At 40.6% G+C, this 23,009-nt stretch overlaps 1 protein-coding gene and 1 pseudogene across 2 annotated transcripts in view; one reads left to right on the forward strand and one right to left on the reverse strand.

The window, feature by feature from the left end:
* The window catches only part of Csmd1 (CUB and Sushi multiple domains 1), a 1,398,492-nt gene that overhangs the window by 838,040 nt on the left and 537,443 nt on the right, over positions 1-23,009 (forward strand). The window lies entirely within an intron of this gene.
* Positions 3,617-4,513, reverse strand: LOC130863109 (cyclin-dependent kinase 4-like; annotated as a pseudogene).

A 23,009-nucleotide genomic window follows, 5' to 3' on the forward strand; every position in this document is an offset into this window, starting at 1 on the left:
CTCACCACAGGACACTAGGTCACCTGTCAAAAATCCTCTACCTCATCAGAACTGCTCATGGAATCATTGTGACCCCATAGGGCAGAGAAGTTTTGATTTGGGACTAGATTTATGAGAAAATGAGTATCTGTTGCTTAAGCCATCAGATTGGGTTGGGGGCTCTATGAGGCTCCATATTGTTCTAAATTCTGTGATGTAGTTATTAGTGTTCTCAACATGCCCAGTTCTAGAAACATGGAGCATGTTGTGTGTTCACAATGTATAGAGAGTACTCTGCTTTCTTATGGAAAGAGTTCATTTATGTGTTCTTATAGTACACAATTCATTGTAATTTTGTCAATCCCAGTGCCCAGCAAATGCCACAAAACACCATAGACCCTGGACGTCCAAACATTTTTCATCATCAGGACTCCGAATGGAATCACACTGGGAAGCTCAAAAACTTAAAAATTATAGTCATGACTATTAAAACTCAGTGATCTGTTTGCCCCAGGAATGATATGAAATTATATCAAGTTGAATTGTGGGTATTCCAGAAAAGGAATGCAGATGAAAATGGAATTGTGTGCAAACAGACTGATTCCATGGAGACGGTTTATGTATTGTGGAGACTTACTAGAAACAGAACCTGATGGTGGGTTGTCAGTCAAAGGCTCAGGTAGTATCAGTACTAAGGTTATTCCTGGCAGAATTTCTCTCTCTGGGGGTAGGACAAAATTTTTTTTTAAAAATTCAAGTCATCAACTGGTTGAATATGTTTGACTTAAACTGTACTAACTTAATCTCAACTTCAAAATACTCCATCTAGAACACTGGACAAATATTCCTGCACATTGGCCTGGCCAGATTAACACAAAATTTAGTTCTTACCCATGTGCATGATCTGTGTAACTAAATGTAGCCCTCATGTGAATTCATGCTAATAGTCACAAGGCAGATGAAGGAATCGTCTACGTAGCAGCAACATTTCATGCTAAAAAGAAACATTCATAGATTCAATGATTGTTATTATATAAATAATTATACAAAGATAATTGTATTTTCTGTTTCACTTTAAGTCATGATATTTGCATGCCTAATGAAGATAATAAACTATTATGTCAGCAACCGGCTTTATTTTTTTTTTTAGAACATCTAAGATTTAAACTTGCCCAAAGGCAGTTTTTATTGTTTTTTCTTTATCATAAATTTTGATAAAGTCCCATATTTAGAGGAATATAAAGCTTTCCATGACAAACATTTTTTTCTCCATACTTTTAAAACTAATTTTGGAGAAAGTCAGACTTCTCATGTGAGAGAGATCTACCTGTCATAGCTGTTTTGTTTGATTTTTAGAGACAAAGACTCATTAAGTATCGCTGGCTGGTCTGGAACTTGCTGTTGCTCTCCTGCCTTCACCTCCCAGGTGCCAGACTACAGGCATAAACACGTGATCAGCTAGGAGCCACCATTATTGTGTAAAAATCAAGCACAGTCACCAATCCATTCCAGCCTTATCCTAATGATGTCAAATAAACCAAGCTTCTGAATACTAAAAGAGTTGGTGGTCTTTAACATTTTATTCCATTTATCTTCCCAGGGGCTAGATGAAGAATGTCAAGTCCTATGAACCCATACAAAAACTGAGGAGATGAGGCTTGCTCTCTGTCAGTACTTTGCTTGTTCCCAGATTTGGATACATGAGTGACTCATCTTTCTTCCTTTGATTGGGAGAGTCTGGACCTCCACATTGATTGCCTTTTCTCCATTCTGTATTCTGAGTGTGAGTTAACAGCTTTCTTGAGTAGCTTCACACATGCCATAAGCCCTTAGACTGCCAGAAGGGCTGTCACTATTGTAGCTTTTCTGCTCTTCCTGCAGCTTGCCTTCTCTCTGTGTGTGCCTTTACTTCTCTTGCTGTGCCTTTGCTGTTTACTTCTGCCAGACTTGCTGATGCACAAGGCAGTAAGTAGTGACTGTGTCTGACTGTGCCCTGTGGTGCCTTGTACCCAATACTGCCACTGGGAGCCAATTCTTACCTAAAGTAGGGATTCTACCACGTTTTCCAAATCACAGTAGTTAATATGTGCATAAATAATTGCTGTAATTAGCTAAGCAGGACATCTGAAGCCGACGAATCCAGTAGGATTCCAAGGTATGTAAACATAAAATTAAAAGATCAGTAAACTGTGGCTAAAAGGACAAGAAGTCAGGAAGGAATGTTTAATAGGTTTCTTGGAGACATAATTTTACATGATCAAAACACATTGTATACATGTATGAAATTATCAAGCAATGAATTAAGAAACCAAGAACTATCAAAGAAAGGAATAAAAGGTTTATAAACACACACATGCACACACATACACATACCCACAGAAATCTGTAGTCAGATCATGAGAAGCTTTAAAGGACTAGGTGATCCTCGGTTTTATTCTCTGTGCTGAGGAAATACAATATACAGGCTTGCATGAATAAGACAGAAGTCTAGGAAGAGAGGGAGGAGAGAGTCATAAAGACAAGGAAAATGAAGAAGATTTGAGAGGGACAGGCAAAAGAGTGATAGTTGTTGGATAGTTGTACACTGCATGAAAGTGTATTGCTGTGATTGATATAATAAAATGCTGAATGACCAACAGGTAGGCAGGAGGTACAGGTTGAACTTCAGGCAGAGAGAGAAAGAGTAGGGGGAATATAGGTGCATGAGAGAGACACGAGAAGACTAGGAGGAAGGAGGATGGATAGTATGTGACATTACGTAGATTAATAGAAATGGGTTCATTTAAGTTATAAAAGCTAGTTATAAACAAGCCTAAGCTAAGGCCAAGATTTCATAATTAATAAATCTCCCCATTGTTATTTGTGAGCTGGTGGCCCAAAGAAAAATCTGACTACAAGCAACTACTAATAGCAACATCTATCAAATGGCAATAATGAATACCCAATAATAAAATACTCCTGGCATTTGAAAAATTGTATATCCATTTGGCCAATTTTCAAGTGGTAGGAAAATAAACAACAAATCATCTAATGTTGGAATGAAGCTCTTGGAAATTATATTCCCTCCAATAAGAGAGAACACAGTGGTTTCATTGCCTATGGAGGCTACAGTTCAGGAGAGCAAAGACAGGTGATAAATTGACAGGATTTTGTGGAAGGGAGAGGGCCAGACTGGTGTGTTCTTCCACCCTGACACCTTGCCCAAAGACAGGTCTTTGAGAGTACATGTTGTGTTTCACAAAAAATTCTAATGACCCTAGGATTTCTACGGAGATTTCTACCTTGTCAGTCATTTCAGACATAAATATTTGAAATGTTATCTTGGAAGCCAACTGTGTTGTTGTTGGTGGTGGTGGTGGTAGTGGTGGTCTTCTTTTATTTGCCTTATAAAGGAAAGATCTCAATATAAGTCAGGGAGGGAAGAAGACAAGACACACCCACCTTTAATGTAGAGAAGTAGGAGGGCAAGAGAGTAAAGCTTCATGAGGAGGACTGGGGAATGCCATTTAAAGCTTAAAATATTCTCTATAAAAAACAGGAGTGGTCTTCCCAGCCTCAGAGGAAGCAGAGGTTGCCTTTGCAGTGACATCTGTTCATGCAAGCATCCAGGAGCAGGGAAAGGCAGCCACTTTATTCCTTACTCTGGGTCACTTTCTTCCATGTGTAGATAAATGCTGCGGGACTTGGAAAACAGATATTTGCTTATGTGGGTCAAAAGTCAGCATTTCCAGGAGCTGCTATATTCCAGACTCCTCCATCTCAGGCATGTCTACATTTGCCAGGGCCTCTTGGGTGAAAGGTTCTTCTGGGTACAAATGTATCTTGAGGCTGGTCATCTTCTGGAGGTGGTCCCGGGACAGCAAAGATTTTGCCCAACTGGTCAGCTTTGGAGTTGCCAAGAAAGAGATGCTTTTGATGAAACATCTCTGCAGAGATACAACCAACACTTCCCATGTCCACAGTTCCTGCGTATGTAGACTGCAGAAGAACGTCAGGGGCATGGGACCTGGACAGCCACAGGGGTGAGGCTCAACTGGTAGCTGTAGATTCTGGCTAGGTCAAAGCCAGCCAGCTTCACTACCATATTACTTATCAGGAGAATGTCCTCTGGCTTCAGGTCTTGGTCACTGATACAGTTAGTGTGAAGCCAATTTCGGCTGCTTATAAACTGATATGTCAGATCCTTGATGATGTCAACTGCCAAGCCTGGGGGGGAGGGGCTGTCCATGTTTGTCCTTAGGTCCTAGTCTATAGGTTTAAATACGAGAGTGGCCTTACTGTCTAGATCAGTTCAGGAACTAGCACAGACATCCATTAGCCAGGCCACTTTGGGATTCCCAAAGGCCTCCAACCTCCTCAGTAAGGCTACCTCACAAACTGTGCTGATGGGAAGGGGTCCTCCAGTTCCCCTTCCATTAGAAACATTCATACTCTTGAAGGTCACAAAGTGGATACTGTTGGGATCTTGGACCTTACATGCAAGTCCATGGGTACTGACACCAGTTTCAGCCACTGGTCGAGAGGTTAGCCGTTTTCAGAGGAGGGGAGAGGTCCTGGGAAGCTGGGTGTTATAAGCCAGACCATAGACACAAACTGTGCTGTTGTGCAATGTCCCTATATCCATAGCACTTTAATTTTGTTTTGTTTTGTTTCTGTTCAGCATTGGGTCTCAGGGAGATGTCTTCTAAGGTAGCATGTCATTCAAGGACCTAGGCAGTCATTCCAGATCAGGGTTCATACTGCTTCAATTTTCTTCCATTCTCCAATGGCTTAATATAGCTCCAGCCTGGGGCCTGAAAGAGAGATGAAGGATGGCTGCAATCTTCTTTTCTGCTTCTGTTGAAAAGACCCATCTATCCTACCAAAGGCTTTATCTGAGGGTTAAATAAATTTTCTTCCTGCTCATCTCTTCTGGAATCACTGTGTGATACTTCCTCTGACCATAGATTGTAAAACAGAAGTGATCAGGCTATTCCTTCAATCCCTGTATTTCCAGTTCTGTGTTGAATACCAAGCTAGCTTGGTGCCAAGGAGAGAGTGACTTCATCTAAGGTCACCTAGGACAGGATGCTAGTTAGAGTCTTTATTGCAGGGCTCTGTCCTCAGCATTTCCACTTTGATGTTTAGAAATGGTAAGATTTCTGAAAGGGACAGTAACTACTCAAGTCAGGTTGATAAAAACCCAGGGGCAGATATTCATGTTCAACCTGAAGATCAGAAAAACAAAGCAGCCAAGCCACTAGAGAGCTCTTACCTCTATGAAGTCTTCAGACTGAAAAAGCAAGTTCCTGTCTCATCCCACCTTATATTCCTCTCTAGTACTGGGATTAAAGGTATGAACCACCACCGCCCAGCCTCTATGGCTAATTAGTGTGGCTGCTGGGATTAAAGTGTGTGCTACCACTGCCTGGGCTGTATGGCTGACTAATATGACTTTTTTACATTCTGATCTTCAGGCAGGATTTATTTATTAAAATACAAATGCAATATTACTACATTTTCCCTTTTTGTCTAAAATATAAAAGAAGGCTATAATTAATGTAAGAAAAACTACATACAATAAGTACAATAACTATATGTAACATATACAGATAATAAATAAATCAATAATGTCTAGTCCTTTTGCATATGACAAATTAAGAGAAAATACTCCATATCTATCCTATTTTGGTGAATCCAAAGTCTTATACCTAATTAATTTTTTATCATAACTTGCTTTTTGCATCTGGTAAATAAGAAAAGTTATAACTATCTAGTCTTAAACTCCCTCAGAGACTCAAGAAGGAAATAATATTAACTAAATAAGCAGGAAGTGTGAGCAAGCAAATTCCAAAAATTGTGAGAAATGACAGACACTGCTGACTGCCTGGACAGTCACTCAAAGTTTCTTTGCAATGATGGAGCATCCATCATAGGCCTACAGGCCTAGCATATTTGAAAAATGTTTCTGTGAAGCAGGATATTCTGAAAGGCTGTCCTACCTTGTCTTGACAATGTTTAGCAGTCACTTTCTTTTATGTCATACTTGTCCAATTTGAATAGCATACTGTCAGCTGTCAAGGCAAGGGCATTTTCTTGCCCTGTGACTGATTTTGTCATAAAAGAAAGTAAACTCCATATGGAGTTTCTTCAATGCCCATTATCTTTTCTGAAGTAGATTGGTGTTGTCAAGAGTAGGCATGTCTCATTGTCATAAAAATAAAGAACCCATGTTATAAAACATTATAAATGCCATATTATATAGATCTTTGTAGTGTTTGAAGATGACATGTCTTTCTAAAATATATATTTGTTTGACCTTGAGAACATACCTAATATGACAAGTTCAATTATAATAGGTGACTAACTACTAACCTGCATTTCCTTATTATCCTAAACAGTTGGTAATAATAATTTTCAAGGACTAAAAATTTGTTTTCAATTTTAAATGAGTTATATACATACAATACCTTAAACAGAAGTAAAAATGTATGAACAGTATGTCTAAAAAATTAAAATTTGTATCAACATATACAATTTATATAGAATATTAAAAAATCCAATCTAATGTAAATAATTTAATCTTAGCCTCTTCTCTGAACCAGGTACTCCATTATGATTGTGGACCAGGCTCTAAAATACCTATAACCAATTCTATCCAGTGTTTAGGGATAATTAATTCTATTATATACTGACCATGAGTTTAACATTTACTTCACAAAAGAAGAATGCATATCATATGAGACTATTGCTTCCTTGAATATCCTTAAATCGGACATTGACACAGGAGTCCAGTTAACTATATCAGAACCTCTACTATTTGGCATTTTTGCTAGGTTACTGGATATATTAAGGTTCGTTGCTTGAAAACTTTAGGTAATTCTTCTCTTTTCTCATAATGCAGTGCTGAAATTGATTCTCTGTTAAATACTTCTATCTGGATTTGAATATCTCTGTGCTCTGTTTTTATTAAATTTTTCTAAAGCCTGTACTTTAGCACTCAGATTAACCAACATTTTGGTGATAAGACAAAAATGATGAAAGTGATAATATTTACAATTGACTTTACATAAATTCCATCTAATTTACATGTCCTCTCATTCAGTTGTTCCATTTTCAAAATGTCTAACATATTTTCATACAGAGATGGTGTAGGACATTCTGTTTATGTATCGCTTTCATTGGTTAATCAATAAAGAAAGTGCTTGGCCTGATAGGGCAGAACTTAGGTAGGCAGAGAAAACAGAACTGAATTCTGGGAGGAAAAAAGCAGAGTCAGAGAACAGCCATGGAGCTGAAGAATCAGATATGCTGAATCTTTCCTGGTAAGCCACGACCTCGTGGTGATATACAGATTATTAGAAATGGGTTAAATGAAGATGTGAGAGTTAGCTAATAAGAGGCTAGAGATAATGGGCCAGGCAGAGTTTAAATGAATACAGATTCTGTGTGGTTATTTTGTGTGTAAGCTAGCTGGGCAGCCAGGATAAACAAAAGGACCCCCTCTCTCCAGAAACACAGAGACCCATATCCCTCCATTGTAATGGTTTTCCCATTTTTTAATGTGTCAAAAATTTTCTCTTTTAACTACTTTCTCCTTTTAAGAATTCCCAATTGCCTTACCTAATCTACCATCAATGTTGATGAAAATATGAGATTTATTCCTGCTCATAGAGCTGCACTGGCCTAACTGGATTTTAAGGCAGCTATCTAATTTGGCAACAACCTGAGAAGGGGGTTCAGAGAGAGACTATCACCTGAAAGAGGGGGGGGCTGTCTGAAAAACATACACACAATGGATGTATGGCAGGGGGCTGCTAGACCAGCCAGTCTAGGGTAAGTGAGTCCTATTGCATTTGGCGTGTAGGTGCTTCTGGAGTTTGGGTGGCAATTGGAGACCGTTTCAGAGAAGCCACAAAAGAAATTTCCAAATTTCCTCAGAGGCTTAGGGAAAAATTGAGAAAAAAGCCTAGCTTGATGGGGTTGAAACCTCACATGTAGTTCCAGCCTGTGCTGTTGGCTAAAAAGCCACAGGCAAATGACTTTTTCATGAATTTGTAATCCAACATTGGGCACCAATTGTAGCACAAATAATAAAAACTCAGACATAGATATTGGGGTTCAACCTGAAGAACAGAAAAGGCAAACAGCAAAGCCACTAGAGAGTTCTTATCTCTATGAAATCTTCAAACTAAAGTAATATCAGTTCCTGTCTTGTAAAGTAGTCAAAAATTAAACTTTAACTTTATCATCTTAATTGATTTTATGAAACCACTTAGAGAATAGGAAGAAATAATGAATAAAATGCTTAGGTGGCCAGATTTTAAAAACACATTTATGATTTTTTTTTCACCAAATTACATTCTTTCTCGGAAATCTACTGGATGTAGACTAGAAAAATATTTGCCTCTTCTTTATTTTTAAACAATCTTTTCACATTTTATATACCAATCCCAGTTCCCTCTCCCTCCCCTCCTCCTGCTCCTCCTACCTTCTTCTGCCATGCCCCTCCACTCCTCAGAGAGAATAAGGCTTTCCATGAGGAGTCAACAAAGTCTGGCACATCACTTTAAGGCTGAACCAAGGTCCTCCTTTTTGTATCTAGACTGAGCAAGGTATCCGTCTGAAGAGAATGGGCTCCAAAAAGTCAGCTCAAGCACTAGGGATAAATCCTGGTCCTGCTGCCAGTGGCCCCACAGACTGCTCCAGCCACACAACTGTCACCCACATTCAAAGGGCCTAGTTTGATTCTATGCAGGTTCCCTGCTGTCATTCTGGAGTCAGTGAGTTCCCACTAGCTCAGGTGGATCTCTGCTTCTGATTCGGTCAGTTGCTGGGTGAGTTCCTATGATGGTAATTAAGGTAGTTATCCACCTAATTACAGGGGAAGGCCAGTTCAGGCACCGTCTCCACTATTGCTAAGGATCCAAGATCGAGTCAATACCAAGCTCTTTTCCTTGCTGTAGCTCTATAATAGAGCTTGATGTCAGGGATGGTGATGGCTCTGGAAGTTCCTTTATTGTACAGGATTGTTTGGGCTACCCTGGGTATTTTAATATAGAAAGCAATCTCTAATCATAATTGAATCAATGTTACTGTAGGGACACACTTTGCATCTAGTGAACATTCATAGATGCATTATGTACTGAACATGAACTGCTGAGACATGCCTCAGTTGTGCAGCATCCACCTCGTTTCTTCTCTGAACCAGTCCATTCTGTTTTTGTTTGTTTTTGTTTGTGGTTTTCCTCTGGCTTACAAGTGGCTAGTGTTAGTGTACATGGTACTGATCGGTGCTTGAATTTTCCTAAAAGAACCTGTGACCAGCCAAGAAAGCAAGAAGTTTGTTAAGAGAAACTTTATGTCCCCTAAGAAAATATTTTCATATTTAGATATTCAGGATTCTCTCAGTATCAAAAGAAGCTTATCATCATCATGGTAAAGTGTACCATCCATCTCAATGGCAAACTGCTCTTATTTTTTGAATTTTGTTTATCTCAGTAATACCCATGATCCTGATGTGAATGCTGCATAGGAGCTATGAGCAATAATTCCAGGCTGTAAAGCCACTGTGAAGACAAGGGACAACACTGTGCTGTGATGCTGGTTCTGAGCTAGGTGACCTGAGAAAATTTCAACTTAACGATGTTTTAAATTTTTAATGAAACATTCAGGTTGTATGTGTTTCCACGTAAATAAAGACTCATCTAAATCACAAAGGAAATCAAAGGATAAAGCTTTGGTTTCACATGCTTTAGGGGACCAACCTGAGCTGCCAATATATCACGCACATATCCAGGTGGAACAATGCAAGAAGAGCTGCCCAACAGGCTCGGCCTGTTTCCATTAAGCTGTCTCCCATAGCCACAGTTATCCCATAATGCCGCCATCTTGCTTTTGAGAAACTGCCAATCAATGGATCAGATCAATGAGAACTCAAGAAATCACAAGGAATGGGAGAAGCTCATCTACGGAAAATAATTCTGAATGCGAACAATGGGTTTTATTACGGTCGAAAAGCAAAACGAAATGAATAATCAGTAAAGAGTAATATTTGTAATACAAAACATAACATAAAAAATTTGCATATTATTAATTGCTTTAAATAGTGATTGGATGCTATAAAAATTACTCTGAGGCTTAGGTAATTCTACACACAGAAATCAGAAATTTAAATCAAGGACAATGGGAACAGATGGTGTTGATAAATGCAAGTGCTATCAACAGGTACTCTGAGGTTTGAATTCCAGGATGAGCAAGGCGTTGTTGATGGAAAGTTCTGGCAAATTATAGCAATTATCCTAAGACATTAGGGCAGAGAAGCAAGAAGGAAGTGGCCATTTGATGCTCCCCTCTCCCCCTTCAGTAAGAAGTTATTTTAAAATTATCAGAAAGTTTAGAATATATGCCTACAAAATTGCAAATTCTCTCAACTGCACATTGTTCTAATTAGCTGACCTTTGAACACAGAGCAACGAATAATCTCCCCGCTCATCCAGACTCACTGTTTAACATTATAAATTAGTTTACTGAAAAAAAAAAAACACTGAAACCCCATTCCTATACCTTACATGGAATGAGACTCCTTTTGTATTCTCCATATACACACTTCTGCTTTTGTCTGCTACCTGCGTATTGGGCTCTCGGTTCCCTTTAATGAAAGAGGCATTATTTTCTAACATGGATCAGATGGAAAATTAGAAGCAGAATCCATTCCAGTAGGCAGTAGCTGTCAGTGCCTAAGGGCTATTACTGCTTCCTCTTGAAACATAGCTATCAATCTGTAGTGTTCGGGGCCCTTGAATCTCCATTTCCTTGAAGCACTTGAAATCTCAAACCCTTGAAAACATTCATACTGTTCATAGCGTGCTCTTAAAAAAAAAAAAAAAGAAGAAGAAGAAAGAAAGAAAAGAAAATTGTTTCTTATCTTCGAAGAAATTTGCTTCAAAAATAAACAAAGAGTAAAAGGTGAAGGAAATAAACAAGTCCAAGAGAGAAATGTGGGTCTGTATTTGGAATGATAAACAAAATCTTATAGTTTGCAATATGATATGATTAAGGAAATTCAGAGAAATACTTCAAAATGATTGCATTCATGAAATGTATTTATTTATTTTAAAACAGGGTTTCTGTGTGCTTTGGAGCCTGTCCTGGAACTAGCTCTTATAGTCCAGCCTGGACTCGAGCTCACAGAGATCCGCCTGCCTCTGCCTCCCAAGTGCTGGGATGAAAGACGTACGCCATTTCCGCCTGACTGAGACCATATCTTTTTAAAACAGGAGTTTTATAATAATCAAACAGCCAGTGTTTTGATTTAAAATTAAGAGTTAAACTGGGACTGGGGAGGTGACTGACAGCAGTTCTCAAGCTGTGGGCCATGACCCTTTGGGGATCACATATAATATACCACATATCAAATACTAACATTATAATTCATAACAGCAAAATTATTTATGAAGTAGCAATGAAAATAATTTTATGGTTGGGGGCCACCACAGCATGAGGAGCTGTGTTAAAGGATCATAACCTTAGGAGGGTTGAGAATCACTGGGTTAAGAGCATGTACTGCTCCTTAGAAGAACTGGAGCTCAGTACCCAGCACCCATGTTAGGGAGCTCCCAACCACCTGTAATGCCAGCTCCAGAAGTTTCAATACCGTCTTCTGGCTTTTGCAGACACCTCCATGCAAGTGTGTGTACCCACACAAAGGCTTCCATGCACATATGTAACTAGAAAAAATAATAAAAATAAATCATTAAAATGAAGAGTTCGGAGAACCACCCAGTGTACTTAGGAAGGCAGAATTGACTAGGACAGAAGCGGCAACCCCAAGCACAAAGGATGCCACCTTGGGACAATGCATGACTTTGTTTGCCTTCGGTTAACCTTCAGACATCCTCTCAGAGGAAGTAGGAGATGGTGGTGCTGCTTCACCTGCCCAGAGCACTGGGTGTCACATGCTGCAGGGTCTCTGCTCCAGATGAGGTGTGCTCTGGCTGTGGTCACAGCATTACAGCACACTGGGGATGGTGGCAACCCTTGATAAAGATGGTAGACAGTCAGCTGAACATGAAACATTTACTGAAGTTTACAAACTTCTCCCAGTTGAATGCTGGGCAGCATTTTCAAGGTTTTGATGTTTCCTGAATATGGATGGCAGGAGTTCAGTTAGAGAGGTCCTGCCTCGTGTAAGGGATGATAGCAGTCACCTTTGTTGACACATAGCGGGTGTGTCACCTCCCCTCTGGAGATGGCACAGATCTCAATTTTGATGTGTGGCACTTCAAATTTGAGAACTGTATTTTGGACATTGTATTTTACTTTCAAGAGCAGATACATTACTATTCTATGCATATCCTTTGCTAGTAGAGATTTTAATTTTTCATGGGGCTCATTTTAAAGAAAACCATAAGCAGAAAAATGCAGAGTCACAGCACACTCTGGGTGCTGTGTTCTCTAGTCTGCAGAGAAGAGACTGAAATAAATCTCAACCTGAGACATTGCAAGTTTCTCTACCTTAATAATAGACCTCGGGGTACTTAAAGACTTGTAGAATTTGAATGCAGCTCTGGCCAATGTCACGGCAGAGCCAGGAGTCTTCTGTACATCCTACAGACGATTCTTCATGATGTCCATAATCCCAGGGGGTGGTAGATGGAGGATTCTCAATACCACACCTGAACACTCTTTAGGCCAATCCCAGCGGAGCCAAAAGCTAAGAGCAGTGTCTTCCACCACTTTGTATTTCCAGCTTCAACCTTTCTCAAGCTTTTGTGGAAAACAAACAAACACCTGCACATCAGAGTGTAATCTCAAATGACCATCCCTCTGAATGGCAAAATCCCTCCGGAAATGCTCTCATCTGTTGATCCTGATAGGCCTGTATGCTCAGGAGCTGATAGTTTTCTTGATGCACCAAACACTTAGGTCTGGACCACAGTCCAAGCCCCCTTCAGAGCCAGCAAGCAGAAATAGTGTGAGAGAACAGTACTGCCTAGAGCGGAGTGTTTTGATACTGATTATCTCTGATAAAGAGCACAGAATATCAAGAATTTTAGGGCTGGAGAAGCAGAAAGTGTTTCCTTAACAAAGTGAACCTCTCCATTGTGGAAACAATCCGGAAATTTCCATTAGGCATGCATGAAAGGAGTGCCTAATAGTTCCAGTCTTTTTACCTCAATTAGCATTTTACTGGTGTGCATATCTATTCATCCTGAGACTGTGTGCTTTAAAATAATTATTATATATGAACAAATACAAAATAGAACAGAATTGGGAGGAAATTTCAGACTCATCTCAATGTGACAGGAATACAAATTCCCAGGCAACTGGAATTTTGGCTGCAAAAGAGAATTAAGCAGCAATTTTCTATCAAGTATTTTTAAAAACTCCTGATCCTCAAGAAAAACTTTCTGGGAGCCTTCAACTGGCCAGGCGCTCTTTGAAGTCCTAATGATGTGATCCTTTTCATGGTACCCAGATGCTGGCTTGCACCCACCTCAGGGCTTGGAGAAAGAGACTAGTGTTAAAGCAGCCAGAGAAATCAATGTATTATTAGAAACCGGGCATCCTGCAGCTGGTAGGAGCCAGGTAACCTCTCATTAGGGATGCAACAAAGCCTGCGTGGAGATGTGAAGGCCTGGTGGTTGGTAAGAAGCCAAGCAGTGCTAGAAGCCTCATTCTTCACAGAAGCAGGCTCCCACCACTGGTGGCCATGCTCCTCTTTGTTTTGTTGATGTCTCTTGATTTTAGCGCAGCTTTATTAATAGATTTTTATGGAAGGGAAATTGAAAAATACCTGGAATGTAAAGAAATGACTCTCCTTTTGAAAATAGAGGCAAGAAGCACAGAAAACTGAACTGGTTCATCAAATATCCATCATAAAAAGTAATAAGGACTGTAAGGACTCAAGTCGAACCACCAGAGAAAAACCAAACAAAAGCCATGAAATAAATTACAATATTTTCTTTCTATATATTTTAAGGAGCAAAACCTTAAAATTGTTAATAGGACAATAGAGGTAGATGTTCACATGTCCATGTCTGCTAAATTCATGATTTTCATATACAATTCACAGCTCAACTTTAAGAAGAAAACTGACCGGTAGTCAATTGTTTCTGGGAAAATTTATTCCATCATCATAAGATGCTGACAGACACATTCTGAGACATGTGTCATTAGGCAAGACCGTAATGCCACTATCATAGGATGCCCTTACATAAATGAAGAGAACTCTGATGTCCCCAGGGGATTTAGAGGCTTCTGTCATGACTATGATCAAAATGGAAGCATGCTGTCCATAACTACATGCTAATGGTTCTGAGAATTGCTACAGAAAGTAGCTATGACATTGTTAAAATGGGTGCTAGGACTTTGAGTCCAGGCAATCCTTATTTCTGGTTATTTTATATTTTATTCGGTTTTTATTATGAGCTGTCATTATTCTAAGTAGGTGTGAGTAGAGCAAAGAACATTTCCATAGGCACAATATGATGCTGTGTGAGTAATAGCCAGGATGTTCGAATCAAACACTAGGGACTGCAGGATAATGACGAGGGCTCTGGGAGGTTTTGGAGTCCTAGAGGAGAGTGATATGGACCTGTCTTCACCACAGAAAGATCCTAGGCATGGGTGGCATTCTGTCAGGTTTTTGAGTATGAGGAACCTAAGACAATTGTGACATAAAGAAGAAATAGTTGAAGTTAATAGGGTTGAGGGAGAGATGACCAGTGGAGTGTCATGATGGGAAGGTGGAGGACTTCACAGAGGGTCAAGAGATGAGTGATAAAAAAAAAAAAAAAAAAAGAGAGAGAGAGAGAGATGAGTGATACATGGCGGTCCAGAGATATGGGGATGCTAGGGAAGAAAGTGCCATTATCCCACCAAGTGTCAGCAAGGTCATTGTAGCCAAGATGGAGGAAGGATTCACAGGAGGCAAAGAAGAATGTAGGGAGCCCAGTAAGTAGTTGCTCTATGGAGACCCAGAAGGAGGAGAAGAGAGTTTGGACCAACAGTGAGGTAGAAGAGATGGAGACTGGGTTGAGGAGAACAAAAGATAGAAATTATTGTTAGACTAAAGAGAAGGTCTAGAGATAAACTTGGGGACATCAGATATCAGGGAGACAAGGCTTGGGAAGAAAAAGATGTAGATAAGGTCTGGACGGACAAGACGGAGACGGAGGTGGGGGAAGGCATGTCCGAGAGAGAAGTGTTTAAAGGTGAATGCTTTCTAGAAAGAATCGGTTAGCAAGGTGTAGACCACAGGAGGAGAGGAGCCACAGATGCTGGTGTTTTAAAGAAGCTGATGAAATCTGTTCTATGTTCAAGAAATTTCAGCTTATAGGTTCTTGGATTGTGACAATATGTTAATATAATTTCCTCCAAACTGAATATCCTATGGAAATTCTAGCAGATTCTTAATTATAGATTCATTATAATTAAATGAAAACTGAAACAGGTGCTGGAAGCTGAAGATAAGTGGGTTAGAAAGAGTCGTCACAATGGAGGCAGCATTGTAATTTACATTGCATGAAAGTGAGTATGTCCCTTCTAGCCAGGAATGTTCAGGAGTACTGGGTGGACTCAAATTGTCTTGGTAAATGTTAAGTGACTTTCAATTAGGATGTTCGCAGGCATTGCCATATGGGCTATTAGCATGCTATATAGGATGTAATTAAGCTCTTGGTAGCATAAGTTTTGCTCAGTGAAGCAGAATGTCTCAGGCACAGATTCCTATAGCTGTAAAAGCCTTGTCATGTGTGAGATGCTTCCTTTGCACCCTTATTTGGATAGCAATGTCAATGTAGAGACTTGTTTTCTGTTTATAAATGATGCTTTCTGTATTGTTTACATTGAGTGAAGCCACGGAGATGGGGCTGCCTCAGAGCTCCTGTTCTGTGACGTGGATCGCAGGTAATTAGTGGACCTGTGTTTCCAGCCACATTGTTGTGTGACTGCAATTTCCTGAGCAGACTTAGCCCACTCAATTATTCATTATTGTGTATGATAGAAGTACAGGGACACCATTAGCATAAATTCTGACAAAATTCACAACCAAGTCAATAAATTGGGTTTATCTGCCTTTCAAAACTGATGTTTTATTTGAAGAGATTTTTATAGGAAGATTAGTTCCATATGAATAGTTCATTTCATTAATGTAATTGAAATTTCATCTTGGGCTTTGATCCAGTGGAAAACATTTCAGGAAAATGACAGTGCCCTGGGGAAATCTAGGTGACACTGAGGAATTACACATTAAAAACCACACGGTGACAGACCAGGCATGTTTTGTAATGCCAAAATAATAGCTTAATAAAATGCGCATAGGATCTCTAGGTAGCGCTACTGCTGAAGCAGGTTGCTTTTTAACTGGTTAAGTCTTTCATTGCTTTTGAGGATTTAGCTCTGTTTGTGCAGAAAACTATTACTGTTGCCCTGATTCAAAATCAGCGTTCTAGGACTGTGTGTGCATTATTCTGTTATTGATGAAACATGCAGGTAGAAGCTCAAGCTTGCTTCTGTTTCTTGAAAGAACACGTAAAAGTTCAAAGACAAGAGAATGTCGTGCGTGACCTCGGGCTCAAAACTCTGTCAATAGATACACATTTTCTAAATCTCGGCACTCTGGAGGATAAGACAGGAGGATTGTCAGGGTTTTAAGGTCAGTCTGGGCAAAACAGTGTGGTCCTGTCACAAGGAACAGCAAGATGTGGGCTTTTGTTTTGATAACTGATACATACGGCAGGGTAAATACTGTTAAGTGTGGTCAGAATCCTCACTGGCATCTTTCTGTGGTCATAATCATCCTCAAATCCACGGTCCCACGGGCTGTGAGCTACCTGATACAGGATCAGTGGGACTGAGGGTCTTCTGAATAAAAGACTTTTCCTATCAAGGGTCATGTTACTGGTTATTCACCAAGATCCTTGGCCAAGCTACAGATATTGAAAAGCCAGGAGCAAATACCAACGACAGGAAATAAAGGCAAAGAACATGGTTCAGCCAGAATCTGCTGTTTCTGAGATGCCTACTGCCACGAGAAGCTTAAGAAGAAATTTGTCTTAAGCAGTCCTCACACATAACATTTAAAGGGACTTCCATGGGGAAATTGACTACCGAGTCACAGGATGGGTGATCCCTCTGTTAACTTGAGTTTTATTGCTTCCATGAAACTGAGAGCTCTTTGGGAAATCTCTCAACATTTGTAAAGGGCTATTTTCAGTCTGTAGTGGTTCTTTTTAAAACTCATTTCCAGCTCAGCACTGAGACCTTATAAACCTGAAGTGACATCGTGTTGTGACCCTTGCGGAGTCTAGCCACACCTGTGACTGCATCTCTCCAGAAAGCTTGGTCTGCTCCTCCTGTGGCTGGTCCAGGTTATGGAGCTGTCTTAGTCGTTATCAAAACCAAGTCCCCACTGGCTGTTTATAGCTTGCAGTGGCTCAAGACGGAATGCAGATGAGGGGGGTACAGAGACATCTATCAGCATGCCCAGTAGAGGGACAATGGCTTTCAGAACAGAGTCACACAGTACGGAGGAAGATGAATATCTCAACAGTCTGCTTATGATGATGGATTTAATCTTGCTCTAAGTTCATCAAAATTAATTTGTTCTTGGGCCTCCATTTTTGTGACTCTGATTTTAGATCTTGCCCTACTGCATAAGTCTATAATCACAAGTCTTTGACATATCAAAATTGTATTTTAAAGTCTCCTAATTCTACATAATCTGCATTAAGCCAGGACACGTTGACTATTTCAACAATCCACGCAGTCCCCTCTTTCCTTGAATTTCTTTCAGGAGTGGTTCGCCCCAGCCTTCTGGGGTCTGAGCGTGAGAGGCATTACTCCACCGTTCTCAACAGCTGGTCTCATCTCTGCTTATGGACTGTCTCCTGCTGCTCTCTTCCCTCCTCAGCACCCTGAATGCCTACTACAGACTCAGTCAGGTCTGACCCAGACCACCTCAGAGCTACTAATGCAGCTGAACCAGTTTGCAGCTTCACTGCCCTCTCTGGGAAGAAGCATTCTCCAAGGCAGCCCCCAGAGCAGTCACGTAACCTGGTGGTTCACTTATTTAAGTGAAGGGACCTCTAGGCAAAAGTGCCCCTTCTGTCCCAGTCACAAGTGGCCTGCCAAGTATGAAACGGTATTGATACCATCTTGGAGCTTCGATCAGATTAGTTTTCTCCATCAGTTAAAGAATTAAAGGTAGAAAAATCAAACACAATAGGTAGCAATCAATAACACATTTTATTTAAAGTAAGGAACACACACACACACACACACGGGGATGAAGGACAATCACAGAGAGAAAGCCTCCTTGCAGAAAAGAGACCAAACTCCAAATCCCATGGAGGCCTTGGGTCTTTTAAGTGTTTTTGGTGGCATATGGTTCCCCCATCAAAGAAAGGGGAGCTGATAAAATCATAGCTTCAGATAAACATGTTCAGGACCAGCCTTGTACATATCTAACTAACATGGACCACTCCTAGAAAGAGCCATAGTGGGTCCTGATTCCCAGGAAGAGGCATAGAGGAACCTACTGAATCAATTCCAGGAAGTGGCACAGGGGCCCCTGCTGGTGGGAGACAAAACTCATTAGGCCTTTGTCTCAGATCAGGAGGGGGAAGAAAAAGCTGGATGTTTGCCACTTTCACTATCTGTCTATGGTTCCTTTCCATATCAGTTTGTCTGTCTGTCATGGATCTGTGTGTTCATCTCTTATTTTCTCCTTTCTATCAACTTTAGAAGAATGGCATTTCGTATCTGAAAACCATAAAGCCCTCTTCTATATGAGGTAAGAGTTAATAAGTCAGATCTATCTTTATATTTAAAGACATCAGTAACATCAATTAGTAATCTTCTTTAAACTTACCATTTATTAAAATCCATACATTTTAATTTAAAATTTATCCTTTAGTTAAAATCATTATGCAAATGCAGTCATTTACATTGTGAGAGCTACAAACACAAGCCACATGTTTAATTTTCTAGTAGCCAAATTAAAAGGACTAAAAGGAAACAGGATTATAATGCCTTATTATTGAATTTTCTTTATACCATTAATTTCTGTAATAAGTCGAATGCAACAAGTATTTCCATATATATCAATAGAAAAGCATACTGACCAAATATTTTACATTTTCCCTACTAGGCCATCAAAGTTCACTCTGTAGCTTGGGTATTAATCAGCTTACAAGTGTCATCCTATACACTCATGGGCTGTATGCGGTTGGTGCTCATGTTGCTGTCCAGTGTACTGAGGGACAGGCAAAAGAGACAGGTGCATTGCAGCTCATATTTCCCACCAGGAATCTCACAGTGCCAGGCTTGGAGACAGAATTGTATTGTGTCAGCTAGAAAGCACCTCCAGGGTACCTGCAAGCCTCCACTGCTCACTTGCTTTTGTTGTTCTGGCTTGCAAAAATGTAATTAAACAACAGAGTCAGCAGGTCCTTTAGAATGTCTCTGTCAAACAAATCAACACCTCTGTCAGACTAAATTAGGCAGAATCTCCGCGGCTACTGATTTCAGCCACAGTATGTGGCAGTCTGGACTGCTGGGTTTTGCATCCATGCATTCAACCAACTGTGGATGGACATAAATATCTCTGCAGTAAACACGGTAGACCTTTCTCTTTGAACAATACATTCTGACAACTGCTCATACTACATGTGTATCTAGAAGATAATTGGGGAAGGTCCGTTAATGAAAATTGTCTAGAAGACCTCAGTGTCTCCATGAACCAAATCGCTTTCATATCAGTGGGTTTCCCCCACCATCTTTACCCAGGCTTCCCCTATGCTTCTCTCTCTGTTCAGCTTCAAAAGAGTAACTCATGACCTTCTTCAATAGGCAGCATTTACCCTCAATCTTGAGTCTACAAAGGAGAAATGATAATCATCCTGCCAGCTTTCTGGCCATGCACATACCTGGTGCACAATGCTAGTAAAGTTCACTGACTCAAAGGCAGTGCGTGTGAGCCCGAGTATCAAGCCATCTGTAAGGAAGTAGGTGACTTACATGTTGAGGTGGTCATTAGCAAACATGAGGTATGATTTCGTGCTGAGTGTCTGTGATAGTAAAAGCCCTCTGGTTTTATGTCCTGTCTCTCCCTGGGAAGGCCATCACTCCTGAAAGGTGACATTGAGCCCCCTTTCTAATGTCTCTTGGCTTCTCACTTCTCTTTGTTCACAACATCTCATATCTATTGACTTCAACAATGTTTCCATGTCTGCAGTCCTGCTGGCCTCTCAATGGTGACGCTTACATCTCATTTGCTATTGTGTATCTGATTATACTAACAGAGCTCTTGGCATTTATATTATAGCAAGCTGAGTTAGTAGCCAATATAGGAGTGGCTAATTAATAAGAGTTTGTTGTGTTTACTAAACAGGATGCCCTATCCCCAAGGATGCACCCCAGGATCTATAGAGTAGATTCCTGGAACTTTGGACCCCACTTAGGATAAAGTTTAATTCATAAATTAGTGAGAAATTAAGAATAACTAGTAATGAGAGAGAATAGCTTTAGCAGTATGCTGTAACAAGTTCTTTAAAACAGATGAATTTACTTATTTGTGGAATTTTCTGTTTAATATTTTTGGAACGCTGCTGGCTGTCAGTAACTGAACCTGTATAGAGTGAAACATTGGCCAAGCAGGCTAGTGCAGGCCCTGGAAGTTTGAAACAGGCAAGGCCTTTGGCTCTGGCAAATGAGGGGTTTCTAAACCATGAGACTAAATCCATGGTCTCGGCAGCTCATGCTCTGTCTGATAATCTTAAGGAGACTCTGAGGCATGAATCCCAGCTTCTTATATCTCAGGGAAGTCTATACACTTCCAGAGAGATAGGATCAGGATCATGTGAGAAGCAAGGGACGCCGTGCCCTGCCCACAGCTGCAGCAATGCTGGGTTTTCAGACTTGGGAGCCTGGCTAAAGCTGCCTGCCTCCCTTGTTTCACATAGACCAGATCCAATGCTGTGCTTTGGGCTTCAGCTGGAGATCTGAAAATAAAACAACAAATTTTCTGCATGAAAGACAAGTTAGTAAGCCAAACCTACTGAAGGAATCAATGGACCAACCCCAGTTCTTGTCAACTGATGGGTACCAGGATGCCTCCCAGTCTCTAGGGGAATGTGTGTGTGGTTGCATGTGCATGCTTGCTCTATATCTGTTACTGAGCATGGCTGACCAGAGAGCGTTGAGTGTCCTTAATTCAGCTCTGCACTGGGGCTTTGGAAATTTTCTTTGCTAATAATTTATTGGCCTTCTGAAACTCGGGAAATCTCCCTAAAGACAGATGTTCTCAGTAAAGAATTGTATTTTAACACAGGAGGCCTTTCTTAAAATGTCAGTAACGTCGCCCTCTGCTCTATTCTGTGACTCTGGACAAGAGCTGTGCAGCGGGCATTTTTTAGTGTTAGAGAGTGAGCTCCTTTTCACAGGGAACGTGTCATTAGGATCTGCACCTCATCTGTCCCCTCCTGTCATGGCGGAAACCCATTTAACTACACCTTTCTCTCCCTTCCCCCTCAGTCTTCCCTTACTCAACAGTTAGAAGGATGCTAAAACCCACTTGTGTATTGGCTTATCACTGTCTTTCTCGTGAGTCCCTGCCTTCAGGGTAGAGGGTCTCTCAGAATTCTTCACATTGGGAAAGTGAAATGCTTTAAGATCAAGGATACAAAGACACAATAGCTAGGATCAGAAACAGTATGACCCGGACCTGAATCTTCGAGGGCTCTTCACATTGTCTTCTCTTTGGAACGGAACCAAGGAGCTAGAAACCCAAACATGAAGGACACACTCCTGAGGTGCCAGTGCTCTGTGAGTAGGGAGTGAGCTCTCCAGGTTAGAAAACTGTCTCTGACATGGAGCGTTATTGAGAATTTCCCCTTGGCTCATGGGAAAACGGCTTTGAAAAGAATGCAGTGAGTGCTCGTTTTCATTGGGTGTTCACACGTTATTGGGCAATTTGATTGGATGGTTATATCCATGGGATTTTTTTTTTTTTTCATTTTTAAGGAACCCCTTTCCCCTACTCAATTCCATCAGCAATTAGCCTTAACTAGGGACAGGAGGGGGAGCCAGCCAGCTTCATGTGGCCATGAGAGCTACTTTGTTACAGCTTCCTTCTTGCTGAACACAGGTCTAAACTGCAATTGCTTTGGCTTAAGTAGAATTCAAATTCAAAGGAGAGAAAATGCTATAAGAAAGTTTATCAGGGAAACAAGATGATTCTTGAAGAGCAGTGACCCCGTGTGACCTGGAAAAGTGGGCAGTATCTCATTGAGTTTTTCAAGTTGGATTCCATAATACTTTTTATTGGGCAAACCTATTGGAGGGATAAATGGAATTTCAGGTCCAATGAATTACTTTTCCTTCTTAGCATTTACTCTTGATGATAATTTAGTCTAATAAGTGTGGAGCCAAGCTGACTCTCATTTCGCTGCCACATGCTGAGATTCAAAGGCGAGAATTTAGCCTTTTGAGACACGTGCACTGGCTGCTGCTGCAGATCAAAGGAACAATGTGGTATGCGGTCCTTCCATCTTCCGCATGCGCGCATCTCTCAGTTCAAAGACAACAGTGAGCATCAGATGAATCCAGCACACTAGAGAAGCAGTCATCCTAGAGAAGAGCCTTCCAGGGAGGAGCCCAGGTTGAGTTCCTCTTTGTTAAATCCTGTTGAGCTGCTATAGACCTCTCCAAGTCCTGTTGATTCTCACATCCCTCCAAAACATGGCTTGCTTTTCCAAAACCAGACATTATGCCTTTGGCTCAGCTGTGCATCGCCTTTGAACATGACCGCTCACATGTTTTACAGTGTGTGTCTCCTTTTTATACTCGGCATCCCCGCCCCCAGGGACTGGCAAATATCTGTCCACGTATTGTTTCATAAATACAATTAATTTTCATCCATTGAAAATGTATATTCACTTGTAAGTTTTAATGGAATTCGCTAACCCCTGGTGTGTTTGTAAAAAGACATGATTTCTCAGGATTGGACTGATGTAGATTGCCAATCCTTGAGCTTCCTGCAGCTT

This window comes from Chionomys nivalis, chromosome 20 (assembly GCF_950005125.1).
Source record: "Chionomys nivalis chromosome 20, mChiNiv1.1, whole genome shotgun sequence".
Taxonomy (NCBI): domain Eukaryota; kingdom Metazoa; phylum Chordata; class Mammalia; order Rodentia; family Cricetidae; genus Chionomys; species Chionomys nivalis.